The sequence below is a fragment of the Euprymna scolopes genome, chromosome 13 (assembly GCF_053919585.1).
Source record: "Euprymna scolopes isolate OS-2025 chromosome 13, ASM5391958v1, whole genome shotgun sequence".
Taxonomy (NCBI): Eukaryota; Metazoa; Mollusca; class Cephalopoda; order Sepiida; family Sepiolidae; genus Euprymna; species Euprymna scolopes.
In genome coordinates this window covers 136,472,642-136,492,907 of record NC_136494.1, presented here as the reverse complement: position 1 = coordinate 136,492,907, position 20,266 = coordinate 136,472,642, and positions in this window count along the sequence as shown.

Genomic DNA, 20,266 nt, shown 5'->3' with positions numbered 1-20,266 from the left:
GTTGGAACAATTATATTGAAAACATTGCCAAGGCCGCTGCGAAAAAGGTAGGCTCTCTCTACCGCGCTAGAAAACTGCTGACACCTGAAAGTATCTTGTACCTCTATAAGGCCACCATTCGCCCATGTATGGAGTATTGTTGTCACATTTTGGCTGGTGCATGTGCTACTAGTCTCTCGCTCCTAGACAAGGGTAAAAAAGTCACCAATCTGATAGGCCCTGAACTGGCATCTAAGCTTCAGCCTCTGTCCCATCGACGAAATGTTGCATCCCTCTGCCTGTACTACAAGTATTTTAATTGTGAATGCTCTGACGAACTGCAGACACTTGTGCCCCCACGACATAGAAACCCTCAACAAAACCGACGGGCAGCTAAATCCCACCCCTACACAGTAGAGATCCCTAGATGTAAAAGGTCTTTCTACTCCAGTAGTTTCTTCCCCAGAACCGCTAGACTCTGGAATTCCATTCCAAGTTCCTGCTTCCCCAACTGTACTGACATACAGAAGTTCAAGTGCAACGTGAACCGACATCTTGCTGCCCAAATCCCAACATAGTGCCCCAATAGTTGCTGCCCCTGATAGTAGCCCCCTACACAAAAGTGGCAATGCGCCTTGTTTGGGGCGAAAATGTAATTTTAAAAAAAACGTTAGTATTGGAGATTTGATAAAGTGTCTACTTAAGGGGGCGGTTTATCAGGAACTTGTTTATATTGAACTTGAAGACATCCAAGTTGTAGTCAGGGGGGAAACAGGCAAACGGAAGAGAGTTCCACAGGCGTGCACCTCCAAGAAAGAAGCCCTGCTCACGGAATCTACGAATTGATTTTGGCACAGAAAAAGAGTGGGGATAATTTTTGACAGTGGTTTCAGCTAGACGAGTGTTTATTTATGTACGTCTTGACAGGTCTTCCTACTTTATTTATGTACGTCTTGACAGGTCTTCCTACTTTATTTATGTACGTCTTGACAGGTCTTCCTACTTTATTTATGTACGTCTTGACAGATCTTCCTACTTTATTTATGTACGTCTTGACAGATCTTCCTACTTTATTTATGTACGTCTTGACAGGTCTTCCTACTTTATTTATGTACGTCTTGACAGGTCTTCCTACTTTATTTATGTACGTCTTGACAGATCTTCCTACTTTATTTATGTACGTCTTGACAGGTCTTCCTACTTTATTTATGTACGTCTTGACAGATCTTCCTACTTTATTTATGTACGTCTTGACAGGTCTTCCTACTTTATTTATGTACGTCTTGACAGATCTTCCTACTTTATTTATGTACGTCTTGACAGGTCTTCCTACTTTATTTATGTACGTCTTGACAGATCTTCCTACTTTATTTATGTATGTCTTGACAGGTCTTCCTACTTTATTTATGTACGTCTTGACAGATCTTCCTACTTTATTTATGTACGTCTTGACAGGTCTTCCTACTTTATTTATGTACGTCTTGACAGATCTTCCTACTTTATTTATGTACGTCTTGACAGTTCTTCCTACTTTATTTATGTACGTCTTGACAGGTCTTCCTACTTTATTTATGTACGTCTTGACAGGTCTTCCTACTTTATTTATGTACGTCTTGACAGATCTTCCTACTTTATTTATGTACGTCTTGACAGGTCTTCCTACTTTATTTATGTACGTCTTGACAGATCTTCCTACTTTATTTATGTACGTCTTGACAGTTCTTCCTACTTTATTTATGTACGTCTTGACAGGTCTTCCTACTTTATTTATGTACGTCTTGACAGATCTTCCTACTTTATTTATGTACGTCTTGACAGATCTTCCTACTTTATTTATGTACGTCTTGACAGATCTTCCTACTTTACTTATGTACGTCTTGACAGGTCTTCCTACTTTATTTATGTACGTCTTGACAGGTCTTCCTACTTTATTTATGTACGTCTTGACAGATCTTCCTACTTTATTTATGTACGTCTTGACAGGTCTTCCTACTTTATTTATGTACGTCTTGACAGGTCTTCCTACTTTATTTATGTACGTCTTGACAGATCTTCCTACTTTATTTATGTACGTCTTGACAGGTCTTCCTACTTTATTTATGTACGTCTTGACAGATCTTCCTACTTTATTTATGTACGTCTTGACAGGTCTTCCTACTTTATTTATGTACGTCTTGACAGATCTTCCTACTTTATTTATGTACGTCTTGACAGGTCTTCCTACTTTATTTATGTACGTCTTGACAGGTCTTCCTACTTTATTTATGTACGTCTTGACAGGTCTTCCTACTTTATTTATGTACGTCTTGACAGATCTTCCTACTTTATTTATGTACGTCTTGACAGGTCTTCCTACTTTATTTATGTACGTCTTGACAGATCTTCCTACTTTATTTATGTACGTCTTGACAGGTCTTCCTACTTTATTTATGTACGTCTTGACAGGTCTTCCTACTTTATTTATGTACGTCTTGACAGATCTTCCTACTTTATTTATGTACGTCTTGACAGGTCTTCCTACTTTATTTATGTACGTCTTGACAGGTCTTCCCACTTTACTTATGTACGTCTTGACAGGTCTTCCTACTTTATTTATGTACGTCTTGACAGGTCTTCCTACTTTATTTATGTACGTCTTGACAGATCTTCCTACTTTACTTATGTACGTCTTGACAGTTCTTCCTACTTTATTTATGTACGTCTTGACAGGTCTTCCTACTTTATTTATGTACGTCTTGACAGGTCTTCCTACTATATTTATGTACGTCTTGACAGGTCTTCCTACTTTATTTATGTACGTCTTGACAGGTCTTCCTACTTTATTTATGTACGTCTTGACAGGTCTTCCTACTTTATTTATGTACGTCTTGACAGGTCTTCCTACTTTACTTATGTACGTCTTGACAGATCTTCCTACTTTATTTATGTACGTGTTGACAGGTCTTCCTATTTTATTTATGTACGTCTTGACAGGTCTTCCTACTTTATTTATGTACGTCTGGACAGGTCTTCCTACTTTATTTATGTACGTCTTGACAGGTCTTCCTACTTTATTTATGTACGTCTTGACAGGTCTTCCTACTTTATTTATGTACGTCTGGACAGGTCTTCCTACTTTACTTATGTACGTCTTGACAGATCTTCCTACTTTATTTATGTACGTCTTGACAGGTCTTCCTACTTTATTTATGTACGTCTTGACAGGTCTTTCTACTTTATTTATATACGTCTTGACAGGTCTTCCTACTTTATTTATGTACGTCTTGACAGGTCTTCCTACTTTATTTATGTACGTCTTGACAGGTCTTCCTACTTTATTTATGTACGTCTTGACAGGTCTTCCTACTTTATTTATGTACGTCTTGACAGGTCTTCCTACTTTATTTATGTACGTCTTGACAGGTCTTCCTACTTTATTTATGTACGTCTTGACAGGTCTTCCTACTTTATTTATGTACGTCTTGACAGGTCTTCCTACTTTATTTATGTACGTCTTGACAGGTCTTCCTACTTTATTTATGTACGTCTTGACAGGTCTTCCTACTTTATTTATGTACGTCTTGACAGGTCTTCCTACTTTATTTATGTACGTCTTGACAGGTCTTCCTACTTTATTTATGTACGTCTTGACAGGTCTTCCTACTTTATTTATGTACGTCTTGACAGATCTTCCTACTTTATTTATGTACGTCTTGACAGGTCTTACTACTTTATTTATGTACGTCTTGACAGGTCTTCCTACTTTATTTATGTACGTCTTGACAGGTCTTACTACTTTATTTATGTACGTCTTGACAGGTCTTCCTACTTTATTTGTGTACGTCTTGACAGGTCTTCCTACTTTATTTATGTACGTCTTGACAGGTCTTCCTACTTTATTTATGTACGTCTTGACAGGTCTTCCTGCTTTATTTATGTACGTCTTGACAGATCTTCCTACTTTATTTATGTACGTCTTGACAGGTCTTCCTACTTTATTTATGTACGTCTTGACAGGTCTTCCTACTTTATTTATGTACGTCTTGACAGATCTTCCTACTTTATTTATGTACGTCTTGACAGGTCTTCCTACTTTATTTATGTACGTCTTGACAGATCTTCCTACTTTATTTATGTACGTCTTGACAGGTCTTCCTACTTTATTTATGTACGTCTTGACAGGTCTTCCTACTTTATTTATGTACGTCTTGACAGGTCTTCCTACTTTATTTATGTACGTCTTGACAGATCTTCCTACTTTATTTATGTACGTCTTGACAGGTCTTCCTACTTTATTTATGTACGTCTTGACAGATCTTCCTACTTTATTTATGTACGTCTTGACAGGTCTTCCTACTTTATTTATGTACGTCTTGACAGGTCTTCCTACTTTATTTATGTACGTCTTGACAGATCTTCCTACTTTATTTATGTACGTCTTGACAGGTCTTCCTACTTTATTTATGTACGTCTTGACAGGTCTTCCTACTTTATTTATGTACGTCTTGACAGGTCTTCCTACTTTATTTATGTACGTCTTGACAGGTCTTCCTACTTTATTTATGTACGTCTTGACAGATCTTCCTACTTTATTTATGTACGTCTTGACAGATCTTCCTACTTTATTTATGTACGTCTTGACAGGTCTTACTACTTTATTTATGTACGTCTTGACAGGTCTTCCTACTTTATTTATGTACGTCTTGACAGGTCTTACTACTTTATTTATGTACGTCTTGACAGGTCTTCCTACTTTATTTATGTACGTCTTGACAGGTCTTCCTACTTTATTTATGTACGTCTTGACAGGTCTTCCTACTTTATTTATGTACGTCTTGACAGGTCTTCCTACTTTATTTATGTACGTCTTGACAGATCTTCCTACTTTATTTATGTACGTCTTGACAGGTCTTCCTACTTTATTTATGTACGTCTTGACAGATCTTCCTACTTTATTTATGTACGTCTTGACAGGTCTTCCTACTTTATTTATGTACGTCTTGACAGGTCTTCCTACTTTATTTATGTACGTCTTGACAGGTCTTCCTACTTTATTTATGTACGTCTTGACAGATCTTCCTACTTTACTTATGTACGTCTTGACAGGTCTTCCTACTTTATTTATGTACGTCTTGACAGGTCTTCCTACTTTATTTATGTACGTCTTGACAGATCTTCCTACTTTATTTATGTACGTCTTGACAGATCTTCCTACTTTATTTATGTACGTCTTGACAGATCTTCCTACTTTACTTATGTACGTCTTGACAGATCTTCCTACTTTATTTATGTACGTCTTGACAGGTCTTCCTACTTTATTTATGTACGTCTTGACAGATCTTCCTACTTTATTTATGTACGTCTTGACAGGTCTTCCTACTTTATTTATGTACGTCTTGACAGATCTTCCTACTTTATTTATGTACGTCTTGACAGGTCTTCCTACTTTATTTATGTACGTCTTGACAGGTCTTCCTACTTTATTTATGTACGTCTTGACAGGTCTTCCTACTTTATTTATGTACGTCTTGACAGATCTTCCTACTTTATTTATGTACGTCTTGACAGGTCTTCCTACTTTATTTATGTACGTCTTGACAGATCTTCCTACTTTATTTATGTACGTCTTGACAGGTCTTCCTACTTTATTTATGTACGTCTTGACAGGTCTTCCTACTTTATTTATGTACGTCTTGACAGATCTTCCTACTTTATTTATGTACGTCTTGACAGGTCTTCCTACTTTATTTATGTACGTCTTGACAGATCTTCCTACTTTACTTATGTACGTCTTGACAGTTCTTCCTACTTTATTTATGTACGTCTTGACAGGTCTTCCTACTTTATTTATGTACGTCTTGACAGGTCTTCCTACTATATTTATGTACGTCTTGACAGGTCTTCCTACTTTATTTATGTACGTCTTGACAGGTCTTCCTACTTTATTTATGTACGTCTTGACAGGTCTTCCTACTTTATTTATGTACGTCTTGACAGGTCTTCCTACTTTACTTATGTACGTCTTGACAGATCTTCCTACTTTATTTATGTACGTGTTGACAGGTCTTCCTATTTTGTTTATGTACGTCTTGACAGGTCTTCCTACTTTATTTATGTACGTCTGGACAGGTCTTCCAACTTTATTTATGTACGTCTTGACAGGTCTTCCTACTTTATTTATGTACGTCTTGACAGGTCTTCCTACTTTATTTATGTACGTCTGGACAGGTCTTCCTACTTTACTTATGTACGTCTTGACAGATCTTCCTACTTTATTTATGTACGTCTTGACAGGTCTTCTTACTTTATTTATGTACGTCTTGACAGGTCTTCCTACTTTATTTATGTACGTCTTGACAGGTCTTCCTACTTTATTTATGTACGTCTTGACAGGTCTTACTACTTTATTTATGTACGTCTTGACAGGTCTTCCTACTTTATTTATGTACGTCTTGACAGGTCTTCCTACTTTATTTATGTACGTCTTGACAGGTCTTCCTACTTTATTTATGTACGTCTTGACAGGTCTTCCTACTTTATTTATGTACGTCTTGACAGGTCTTCCTACTTTATTTATGTACGTCTTGACAGGTCTTCCTACTTTATTTATGTACGTCTTGACAGATCTTCCTACTTTATTTATGTACGTCTTGACAGGTCTTCCTACTTTATTTATGTACGTCTTGACAGGTCTTCCTACTTTACTTATGTACGTCTTGACAGATCTTCCTACTTTATTTATGTACGTCTTGACAGGTCTTCCTACTTTATTTATGTACGTCTTGACAGATCTTCCTACTTTATTTATGTACGTCTTGACAGGTCTTCCTACTTTATTTATGTATGTCTTGACAGATCTTCCTACTTTATTTATGTACGTCTTGACAGGTCTTCCTACTTTATTTATGTACGTCTTGACAGATCTTCCTACTTTATTTATGTACGTCTTGACAGTTCTTCTTACTTTATTTATGTACGTCTTGACAGGCCTTCCTACTTTATTTATGTACGTCTTGACAGGTCTTCCTACTTTATTTATGTACGTCTTGACAGGTCTTCCTACTTTTCTTATGTACGTCTTGACAGGTCTTCCTACTTTATTTATGTACGTCTTGACAGGTCTTCCTACTTTATTTATGTACGTCTTGACAGGTCTTCCTACTTTATTTATGTATGTCTTGACAGATCTTCCTACTTTATTTATGTACGTCTTGACAGGTCTTTCTACTTTATTTATGTACGTCTTGACAGATCTTCCTACTTTATTTATGTACGTCTTGACAGTTCTTCTTACTTTATTTATGTACGTCTTGACAGGCCTTCCTACTTTATTTATGTACGTCTTGACAGGTCTTCCTACTTTATTTATGTACGTCTTGACAGGTCTTCCTACTTTACTTATGTACGTCTTGACAGGTCTTCCTACTTTATTTATGTACGTCTTGACAGGTCTTCCTACTTTATTTATGTACGTCTTGACAGGTCGGCCTACTTTATTTATGTACGTCTTGACAGGTCTACTTACTTTACTTATGTACGTGTTGACAGGTCTTCCTACTTTATTTATGTACGTGTTGACAGGTCTTCCTACTTTATTTATGTACGTCTTGACAGGTCTTCCTACTTTATTTATGTACGTCTTGACAGGTCTTCCTACTTTATTTATGTACGTCTTGACAGGTCTTCCTACTTTATTTATTTATGTACGTCTTGACAGGTCTTCCTACTTTATTTATGTACGTCTTGACAGGTCTTCCTACTTTATTTATGTACGTCTTGACAGGTCTTCCTACTTTATTTATGTACGTCTTGACAGGTCTTCCTACTTTAGCGGTTCTGTGTTTAGGATTCCACAGTACCATATCACTGACGACTCCATCTTTTCTTCTGTAGCAATGTCTGACATATCATGTTCTTCTTTCTCTTATTACTGAAGATATTGTTTGCTAGCAGATCGTAGCTCCATTTGATTGATTAGTTCCTATCGCCAATATCTATAAATAGAACCTTTTGATTTCCTTTAATCATTCCTTTTTATTACATTAAAAATATTGCAACAATTTACAAAACAAAAGATACCGTAAAAATTAAATTCAACTCGAAAATTCTATCTAAATATAGCACGGCACGGTCTGTAGACTGCAGAAGTGCCTATAATGTTTGTTATGCGGCATTGCACGTCAGATATCCTTAAGCAGTTTTCCATACGTATAATGTGATCATTGTACATGTCGTTTTTTATTTATTTTTTTTGTGTTTTGTTTTCTTTTTGTTTGTTTTTGTCAGAATTTCAAACCTCATTAATTTTAAAACATATGAATTTCTTTATATTTATAAGGGGCGTTCCAAAAGTACTGTCTCCTATTTTCTATTCTGCCTGAAGGGGTCACAGGGGATTGCAAATTATATTGCTATGATGACTGAACTTATGCATTCATGACCTGAAAGTTTCATCTGTCTGTTGTAGATATTGACAGTATGAGATTCTAAGAAAGCAACCATTGTCGTGACATGCATCAGAAGTAGAGACGCATCATTGAATTCCTCCATTCAGAAAATATTTAACTGATCGACATTCACCGACGCCTGTTGAACATTTACGAAGCGGATGTAACTTGATGTCAGTACAGTTGGAAGATGGGTTCGTCGATTTCAGATTATCGGCAGAGATGTGAATGACAAAGTGCGGTCCGAATATTTACGACCGAGCCATCTTTCATCTCTAGCAAAAGTGCACTAAAAATTGCGATGATTATGTAGAAAAATAAATTCTGGATCACAAAGGATCACTTGTTTTAATGGTACCATTCCATTTTCGTACCTCTTCAACATTTAAATTTTTTAACGATCCTCATATTTTTTTTTAATCTTATTGACGTTACAGATAAAAGAATGCTTGGATTTCCATTCTCTGACCCAAAATATTTTTTTTTAAATGTTTTTATTAAATTTTTTCCGGCTTTTCCGAACTTTGTAATCTTTGTCACTCCCTGTCTTTGTCATATAATTGCACTAAGTGTTCAGTATTATTAGACGACGCTAGTGCTCAAAATATATCTATAGATTATTAACAGGCCGCCCGGCGTTGCTCAGTCATAAAACACGCCTAAATATTATATTCTATTTCATGCAGATTTCTTATTTATTATCATAGAGTCAATTCTATATTAATTATTATCCGATATATAGTAATTATTTCAAAAAAAAGTTTTGAATGACTTAGGTACGAAACGCTAGAATCAAAACCAATACGTTTAGTGCTCCAACCTTCGTAGTTATTTATCTCTCATCATAGTTTGAGCTATCGACAACTGGATACGAAAGGTTAAAAATTAAGCGAATTTGAGCTACAAGGGGAGTGCAATAAATCATTGCACATGCAAAATTTCAGCTAGATCAGACAACCGGAAGTGGGTCAGAGACATTCCTCTGACCCACTTCCAGTTGTCTGATCTAGCTGAAATTTTGCATGTGCAATGATTTATATCTCTACAGGTTATGAGGCAAATTATTGCTCTGAACTGATTGTGGTTTCTGTTTTACAGGTGTTTGAACTGAGTCAGGCGTGAAATGGAGCCTGTTGAATGTCAAGCAGTAATCCAGTTTTTGTATTTGAAAGGACACGCACCACAGGAGACTTTTGATGAAATGAAAGAAACTTATGGTGATAATGCCCCATCATATGACCTTGTAAAACGCTGGCATCATGAATTCAAACATGGCCGGAAGTCTGTGGAAACAGCTCCCAGACCTGGTCGCCCACCTTCTGCCATTAATGAGGCATCTGTCCGTCAAGTTGAGGCTGCCATTTTGGAAGATCGGCGCATTACTATTCGCCAAATAGCCCAAGATGTCAAGATTAGTACAGAGCCTATGGAAACTATCATTCATAACCATTTGCATATGCATAAGGTGTCTGCCAGATGGATTCCCAGATTGCTCACACCATTCCAGAACCGAGAACGCGTCGAGTGCTTGAGGATGAATGTGGAGATGTACCAAGAAGATGAGTCAAAGTTTTTCAAAAGACTGATTACACAGGATGAAACCTGGGTCCATCACTATGATCCAGAGACCAAAGCCCAGTTAATGCAGTGGAAGCACTTGGACTCACCACCTCCAAAGAAGGCAAGGGTGCATCTCTCCGCTGGCAAGGTCATGCTCACAGTCTTCAGGGACCAGGATGGAGTAGTGATGACATATTTCCTGGCAAAGGGTACCATAATTACAGGAGCCTATTATGCTTCACTTTTGAGGAAATTAAGGGAAGCTATCAAAATCAAGAGGCTAGGCAAGATCAGCAAATGTACCCTCCTCCTGCAGGACAACGCTCTGGTCCACAACTCGTATGCCGCCAGATCAGAAGCACGGGCGTGTAGTTATGAAATCCTCCTCCATCCTACATACTCTCCTGACCTTGCAGCCTCTAACTTTCACCTCTTCCCAGCCATGAAGTTGTTTTTGAAAGGAAAGCGTTTCCCAGATGATGCAGCTTTGATTTCTGAAGTCACGTTGTGGTTAAAGGACCAACCTGGTGTGTTCTACAAAAACGGTCTCCAGAGTTACATCAAACGATGGGAGAAATGCATAACTCTGGATGGTTCCTATGTAGAGTAGGACTAATAACTGTGCCAAGTTTCGTTGTTCTACTGCTATGGGAAGTGGGGCAGGCGCATTACTTATTGCACGCCCCTCGTATGAATGTTTAATTTTGGTCATGCACAAAGGTAATATTTTATTCGATTTCCTCTGCCAAAGTCAACGGTTTTGTTTTGTTACCGGCCAAAAACCAAATCAAAAGTGTGCTACAGATCTAAATATCAAATTTCAACTCTGTAGATCAAATATTCAGAAAGGAGTTTGGTATAGATTTTTCGCACACACATTAAGGTCACTTCTTTATATATATATATATATATATATATATATATATATATATATATATATATATATATATATATATAGAAAGAGAGAGAGAGAGAGGGGGGGCGAGAAAGAGAGTGAGAGAGAAAGAAATCTAAACTATTTCTGTGAGCTAGAACGTTTTTATCTTAAATTCTACGTAATTACGCAGAATGTAGAAAATATGATTAAATAAAATTTAGCAGTCAAATGATCTAATAAGAAATCATAAAAAATGAATAATTAATTAATGCTCGTTTTTCAAACGAAAATTAATTGGTCAAATTAGTTCATCTTCTTGTTGTTGCTCGCATATCTATGACTGAGTATATTATGAAGTTTGTTTAATAATTTTTAAGTAGGATTTTAATATCAATGTTCAAGAGAGAAAAACTCAATATTATAGATATATAGATTTCTGACATTGTAACTATAAAATTTGCAAGTCTCTCTGATCCATTCGGGCGGAAAAATAGGAGGCATTACATTTGGAACGCCCCTTTATTAATGTCCTGCCAGCTTTTTGGTGATTTACCTTTAGAAAAGACCAAATGCATGTTGATCTTTTTCTTTTGTTTTCTTTAGCGCCCAAAATATTAAACGGACTAATTTTTTAATTTTATCATTTGAAATCCAAGGTTGTTTCAATAAACAAGATTTGCACGTCATCTTGTAATGTATATGTATTTTTTTTTACATAGGCATCACCACATTATCAAGGCCAAGAGGCCACTCAAGGATAAGGGTTAAAGAGTGTACAGTAGAAATTGGACATTATAGTAATCATTAGTAATGAAAATTTGGTAAAGTTGATAACTTATATGGAACGGCTCATCAAGAACTTATTTACGTTAGATTTGAAGACAACCATATTGTAGTCAGCCGGAAAGCAGGAAAACGGAAGACAATTCCACAGACGTGCAGTTCTAAGAAAAAAGCTTTGTTCATGGAATCTACGTTTAGGTTTAGGCACAGATAAAGAGTGGGGGGAATTATTGATAGTGTTTACAGCTAGACGAGTGTTTCTTGTGAAAGTTTTGCGAGGGGGGACCATAGATTGAAGCTCATTCGAACACTTTCCATGAAAATAACGATACATCAGAGACAAACTCGCAACATCTCTTCTGTGAGATAAAGGTTGCAAGGAAGAGAAAAGGACATGTATGTTTACACGGTTATAATACAGATGAGTATCGGCTGAAGACAGTTTGATATGGGGATCTAAAACAATCCTCTATTATCAGGTTTGAAACCGACGGTACCGCTAATTATGTAAACTTTCTGAAAATAAATAAATATATATATACAGGGTGACCCAAAATGAACGGGTCCCAACTCTAATTAGGCCCCGTTTCTTAGTCTTTTGCCCGAATCAAATAAAACTTTGGTCATAACTAGTTTATTATATTCAAAACATCACATCAAAACACTAGGGTCTTTGGCCTTTTTTTCTCCGTTGACTATAAAAATGCTCAGAAAAAACAATTGAATGTCCTCTGTTTTTTTGGGGGAGGGTCACCCTATATATATATATATATATATATATATATATATATATATATATATATATATATATATATATATATATGCTTTAAGTTTTGGTTTTGATCTTAGCTTAAGTGTATTTTTTATTACAAGAAAAACCATAATACTCGCATATACATGCCTCAGTTGCTTTCTATTTTTTACTTCATTTTTTTTAAGGAATTGAAAGTTACGCTTAATACCGGACAACGCCGGGTACACATCTTCTAGTATATATATAAAAGTGAGAATGTCTGTTAGGATAATTCTCAACCTACTTATTCAACAAATTCGTGATCTACAGACTTGAAACTTGTTATATAGGGTAATCAGGCATGAGACGTGAAAAACTTTTTAATCGGTTTTCATCTGGAAAAAAGGGGCTGTTAAGGGGTCAGAATTGAAAAATTGGTACATGTGGGTCATCGTATTTTTATCTGTTTGTCAACTGCTTCCCGAATGCGTATACGTGAATCGTTCACATGACAGATTACTGGTTTACGTCCAAATAAAAAATGGGCAATTTTCTAAAATAAAAAAAAAACGATCTCCAAGGTGGAGACGCTAGCCATAACATCGTTTACTGGAATTAAAACAGTCTCAACTCGGGAGAGATGTGGTTGGAGATTGTGCAACTCTTGCTATACAATCAATAATTTCACACGCAGGCACCCTTTATTGGGTATCCATAGTCTGACAAGACTGAACAGGGCCGTTATATATATATATATATATATATATATATATATATATATATATATATATATATATATATATATACTAGCAAAAGTACCCGTCGTTGACTGGGTTAAAAAACAGCCTACAGAAAATGGACTCTGATTTATGAAAGTATGATAGGTTATGAAAAGGAAGGGTTGTAAAGAGATAGCTTCGAATTTCGGGGTATCAAAACCAAAGCAAAATATGTTGAAAGTAAAAATAAAATAGATAAACCCCATAATTTATCATACCATACCTATTCACACTGAAACACTTATCACAATATTCTGTGGATCTATATTAAAAAGCCTTGTTAAACTTTGTGACATATTTCCATTCTATGGAGGTCAGGTGTGAACGAACACCCCATAATTTTATTATACCATATTTCTTCAAACTGAAATATAATTATCAAAGTATACTTACGCAGATAGATATGAAAAGTCTTTATTAAAGTTTGTGCCTATTTCCATTCTTTGGAGGCCAGACGCGAGCGCAGACCCCACAATTTTATTATCCCTATTTAAATTAAAACATACTTATCAAAGTATTATTATGTACATCTATATCAAAAACACTTGTAACCATTTTTTGTTTTGTTTTTAATTTTTTATTTCCATACTTTGTGGACCAGGCGCGTACGCAGACCCACAATTTTAATGAATCATCATTATGCCAGATCAAACATACCCATTCCTGTCTCTCGATACATCTTCTATCATTATATGCGATCAGTTTTCTATAATAGTCAACCATATAGGAGCCTATTCGTGACCAGAGACACACACAGACGTTCAGCTTTATATGAGAGATATATATTCCGTGCAAGAATTATACGCAAATCGATATTTTTGTTCTAACTCCGATAGTTTTCAATGGAAATTCGTGAAACTTCGCACGTTATACGGCAACACTAACGCATGTGCAGATATAAAATTTATAGCTGATCTGCGCAATAGCGAGCAAACGGCAGCCATTTTGGGGACTTGCATTTTTTTCAGCGTATCAACTTTATATGCAAGATGGGACATAAAGGTGCTTTAAGTCAAGCTGAGAAGTCTAAAATTGTTCTAAGGCTCCATAATAAGATTTCTACCTTAGAAATTGCCAAACAATTACACCGTGATCATCGTACAATCAAAAAATATTGTACTAACTCTCAACTTTGCAACGGACGTTCTGACAAAGGGAAAATTCGTAAAAAACATATCTGTAACGTCGAACAAGGAGCAAGATCAAGAGAGAAGTTCGCCGTAACCCACTTGAAACTAGCAAACAAGTTTTTGAAAATGCTGACGTTCCTAATGTGTCCAAATCAACTTGTTGCCGTATCCTGAGGACGATTGCAAAATTTGGAAAGCCAGAGGTCAACCCTCAATTGAAGGATCTCCACAAGAAAAAGAGGATGGAGTGGGCAAGAGATCGCATGAAGGCAAATTTTCAAAATGTTTTGTTCACACATGAGTGTCGAGCGACTCTTGATGGACTCGATGGGTGGAGGGGAGGATGGTACCATAATGAGGGTCTACGCCCCCAAAGTATCAGGCGTCAACAAGTAGGTTGCGGTGTGATGTTATGGACTGCAATCATTGGCAATATGCTGGTAGGATCATTCAGAGTCGCAGATGGGGTGAAAATTACCGCCAAACTCTACCTTGACTTCATTACGGAACACTTGGAACCTTAGCACAATTAGAAGAATTTGACATTCCGGAAAAAAAATGGTATTCATGTATGATAATGCACCGTCTCATTCTACAAGGATAACCACTGAATATTTGGAGAGAGTTGTGCCAGACATGGGAAAATAATGTGATAGCCAGCCTGTTCTCCAGATTTAAATACCATCGAATATCTGTGGAACATCTTGAAACAAAATATCTACTCCGGATGAAGGCAGTACAACTCCAAGGATGATCTCTGGAATGCTATTCTAACTGCTGCCAAAGACATTTCATCAGATGAAATCGAAAGTTTGACATCTTCAATGAACCAAAGACTTTTTGCTCTTGTCAATAAAAAATGGCAATTATATAAGATATTGATTGTACTATGAAACCGTATTGAAATTGTTTGTTCTTTATTATTTTTGTTCTCAATTTACAAATTCCTAGAATAATCAATGTTTCGATGATCTTTTAGCACTTCACCATATTCTAGCATTGGCATATAAAGTTGGCATGCTGAAAAAAATGCAAATCACTAAAATTGGTGCCAATATATATATATATATATATATATATATATATATATATATAATTACTGAGATTAATGTACATTTTAGCTTTGTTTGGTTGTTCTTTCTCTTATGAAGGTTGTAAGTTAACAGGTAATGTTATGAATTAATTGATATTTCCATTAAACTTGATTTATTAGCAAAAATAGCACAATGTGTTTCCTCTTAATTGATTAATTTATTATTATAAAAAAAGACGCTCGCATTAAATGTCAAATAAATTCAAAAGGACGACGCTACTGAGACTTTTAACCTACTTCTCAATGTGGATACAAAGTCCCAAAGATACGATAAAAAAAATTTTTACAAAAATTACTGTTAACAGATAAGTTAATGTTTCAACTTTTAGAAACACAAACATTACTGTTTGAGTTTATGTGCGTTGTGTTTGTTATTTAGTGGATCTACATCTGCTGAATTTCATACGACAAAAGTGAATTTCTTCTATTTTGTATATGTATGTAGCGTTTTAATCTCACTGTCAGCGTGATAAATAACCCAAAGTTGCAAATAGGGATAATGAAGATGAAGGATCTTCTATTCATTTAAGTAGTTTTTAAAGGTGTTTTATTCACGCCAATGCAGGTCGGAAAGTGGGACTGAAAACTCTGCACCCCAAAGGAGAGGCACTCTGCATTGCAAAAAGTGTCTGGGAAGCTCCGCCTGAATTCTCTGTTGAGAGAGCCTCAGGCGATTAGCAATAAACTAATTCCTTCTCAAAGAGAGAAGGCAAGGCCTGGGAGTTTGAATCTCCTAGAACTGCACAGAACTAAATCCCCACTACAAAATCAACAGGGAATGGATCATTACAGGAATGGTACAATCTCTGTTGATTTTGGAGACTAAGGAAAAAAATCCTATGCTGAGTAGTTTTTAAATTTTTCTAGCCATCTCATATGTCTCCATATACGCAGCTAAGCCATTTCAAATATATTAATAATTTCCAACTAACTTTTAGAAATTGTTTAGGGTCATCCTAGAGAAGGTTTTTACAATACTTGATTGATTTTACCAAGATGAAAATATTTCTCAGACTAGTGAAAATAATTCAATATGATCCAGTGGCGTAGCATCAGTTTTTTGCGGTCGAAAAATTTGCCGAATGGAATATAATTATGTTTTGCCCCCCCCCCCGCACCCACCCGCAGGTATATAATTACCTGTTTTGCCCCTCCCCCGCTGGCATATAATTACCTGTTTTGCCCCTCCTCCGCTGGCATATAATTACCTGTTTTGCCCCTCCCCCGCTGGCATATAATTACCTGTTTTGCCCCTCCTCCGCTGGCATATAATTACCTGTTTTGCCCCTCCCCCGCTGGCATATAATTACCTGTTTTGCCCCTCCCCCGCTGGCATATAATTATGTAAGTATAATAGGTTATGAAAAGGAAGGGTTGTAAAGAGATAGCTTCGAATTTCGGGGTATCAAAACCAAAGCAAAATATGTTGAAAGTAAAAATAAAATAGATAAACCCCATAATTTATCATACCATACCTATTCACACTGAAACACTTATCACAATATTCTGTGGATCTCTATTAAAAAGCCTTGTTAAACTTTGTGACATATTTCCATTCTATGGAGGTCAGGTGTGAACAAACACCCCATAATTTTATTATACCATATTTCTTCAAACTGAAACATAATTATCAAAGTATACTTACGCAGATAGATATGAAAAGTCTTTATTAAAGTTTGTGCCTATTTCCATTCTTTGGAGGCCAGACGCGAACGCAGACCCTACAATTTTATTATCCCTATTAAAGTTAAAACATACTTATCAAAGTATTATTATGTACATCTATATCAAAAACACTTGTAACCGTTTTTTGTTTTGTTTTTAATTTTTTTATTTCCATACTTTGTGGACCAGGCGCGTACGCAGACCCACAATTTTAATGAATCATCATTATGCCAGATCAAACATACCCATTCCTGTCTCTCGATACATCTTCTATCATTATATGTGATAAGTTTTTTATAATAGTCAACCATATAGGAGCCTATTCGTGACCAGAGACACACAGACGTTCAGCTTTATATTATAGATATATATTCCGTGCAAGAATTATACGCAAATCGATATTTTTGTTCTAACTCCGATAGTTTTCAATGGAAATTCGTGAAACTTCGCACGTTATACGGCAACACTAACGCATGTGCAGATATAAAATTTATAGCTGATCTGCGCAATAGTGAGCAAACGGCAGCCATTTTGGGGACTTGCAGTTTTTTTCAGCGTATCAACTTTATATGCAAGATGGGATGTAAAGGTGCTTTAAGTCAAGCTGAGAAGTCTAAAATTGTTCAAAGGCTCCATAATAAGATTTCCACCTTAGAAATTGCCAAACAATTACACCGTGATCATCGTACAATCAAAAAATATTGTACTAACCCTCAACTTTGCAAGGACGTTTCGACAAAGGAAAAATTCGTAAAAAACATATCTGTAACGTCGAACAAGGAGCAAGATCAAGAGAGAAGTTCGCCGTAACCCACTTGAAACTAGCAAACAAGTTTTTGAAAATGCTGACGTTCCTAATGTGTCCAAATCAACTTGTTGCCGTATCCTGAGGACGATTGCAAAATTTGGAAAGCCAGAGGTCAACCCTCAATTGAAGGATCTCCACAAGAAAAAGAGGATGGAGTGGGCAAGAGATCACATGAAGGCAAATTTTCAAAATGTTTTGTTCACACATGAGTGTCGAGCGACTCTTGATGGACTCGATGGGTGGAGGGGAGGATGGTACCATAATGAGGGTCTACGCCCCCAAAGTATCAGGCGTCAACAAGTAGGTTGCGGTGTGATGTTATGGACTGCAATCATTGGCAATATGCTGGTAGGATCATTCAGAGTCGCAGATGGGGTGAAAATTACCGCCAAACTCTACCTTGACTTCATTACGGAACACTTGGAACCTTAGCACAATTAGAAGAATTTGACATTCCGGAAAAAAAATGGTATTCATGTATGATAATGCACCGTCTCATTCTACAAGGATAACCACTGAATATTTGGAGAGAGTTGTGCCAGACATGGGAAAATAATGTGATAGCCAGCCTGTTCTCCAGATTTAAATACCATCGAATATCTGTGGAACATCTTGAAACAAAATATCTACTCCGGATGAAGGCAGTACAACTCCAAGGATGATCTCTGGAATGCTATTCTAACTGCTGCCAAAGACATTTCATCAGATGAAATCGAAAGTTTGACATCTTCAATGAACCAAAGACTTTTTGCTCTTGTCAATAAAAAATGGCAATTATATAAGATATTTATTGTACTATGAAACCGTATTGAAATTGTTTGTTCTTTATTATTTTTGTTCTCAATTTACAAATTCCTAGAATAATCAATGTTTCGATGATCTTTTAGCACTTCACCATATTCTAGCATTGGCATATAAAGTTGGCATGCTGAAAAAAATGCAAATCACTAAAATTGGTGCCAATATATATATATATATATATATATATATATAATTACTGAGATTAATGTACATTTTAGCTTTGTTTGGTTGTTCTTTCTCTTATGAAGGTTGTAAGTTAACAGGTAATGTTATGAATTAATTGATATTTCCATTAAACTTGATTTATTAGCAAAAATAGCACAATGTGTTTCCTCTTAATTGATTAATTTATTATTATAAAAAAAGTCGCTCGCATTAAATGTCAAATAAATTCAAAAGGACGACGCTACTGAGACTTTTAACCTACTTCTCAATGTGGATACAAAGTCCCAAAGATACGATAAAAAAATTTTTTACAAAAATTACTGTTAACAGATACGTTAATGTTTCAACTTTTAGAAACACAAACATTACTGTTTGAGTTTATGTGCGTTGTGTTTGTTATTTAGTGGATCTACATCTGCTGAATTTCATACGACAAAAGTGAATTTCTTCTATTTTGTATATGTATGTAGCGTTTTAATCTCACTGTCAGCGTGATAAATAACCCAAAGTTGCAAATAGGGATAATGAAGATGAAGGATCTTCTATTCATTTAAGTAGTTTTTAAAGGTGTTTTATTCACGCCAATGCAGGTCGGAAAGTGGGACTGAAAACTCTGCACCCCAAAGGAGAGGCACTCTGCATTGCAAAAAGTGTCTGGGAAGCTCCGCCTGAATTCTCTGTTGAGAGAGCCTCAGGCGATTAGCAATAAACTAATTCCTTCTCAAAGAGAGAAGGCAAGGCCTGGGAGTTTGAATCTCCTAGAACTGCACAGAACTAAATCCCCACTACAAAATCAACAGGGAATGGATCATTACAGGAATGGTACAATCTCTGTTGATTTTGGAGACTAAGGAAAAAAATCCTATGCTGAGTAGTTTTTAAATTTTTCTAGCCATCTCATATGTCTCCATATACGCAGCTAAGCCATTTCAAATATATTAATAATTTCCAACTAACTTTTAGAAATTGTTTAGGGTCATCCTAGAGAAGGGTTTTACAATACTTGATTGATTTTACCAAGATGAAAATATTTCTCAGACTAGTGAAAATAATTCAATATGATCCAGTGGCGTAGCATCAGTTTTTTGCGGTCGAAAAATTTGCCGAATGGAATATAATTATGTTTCCCCCCCCCCGCACCCACCCGCAGGTATATAATTATCTGTTTTGCCCCTCCCCCGCTGGCATATAATTACCTGTTTTGCCCCTCCTCCGCTGGCATATAATTACCTGTTTTGCCCCTCCTCCGCTGGCATATAATTACCTGTTTTGCCCCTCCTCCGCTGGCATATAATTACCTGTTTTGCCCCTCCTCCGCTGGCATATAATTACCTGTTTTGCCCCTCCCCCGCTGGCATATAATTACCTGTTTTGCCCCTCCCCCGCTGGCATATAATTACCTGTTTTGCCCCTCCCCCGCTGGCATATAATTACCTGTTTTGCCCCTCCCCCGCTGGCATATAATTA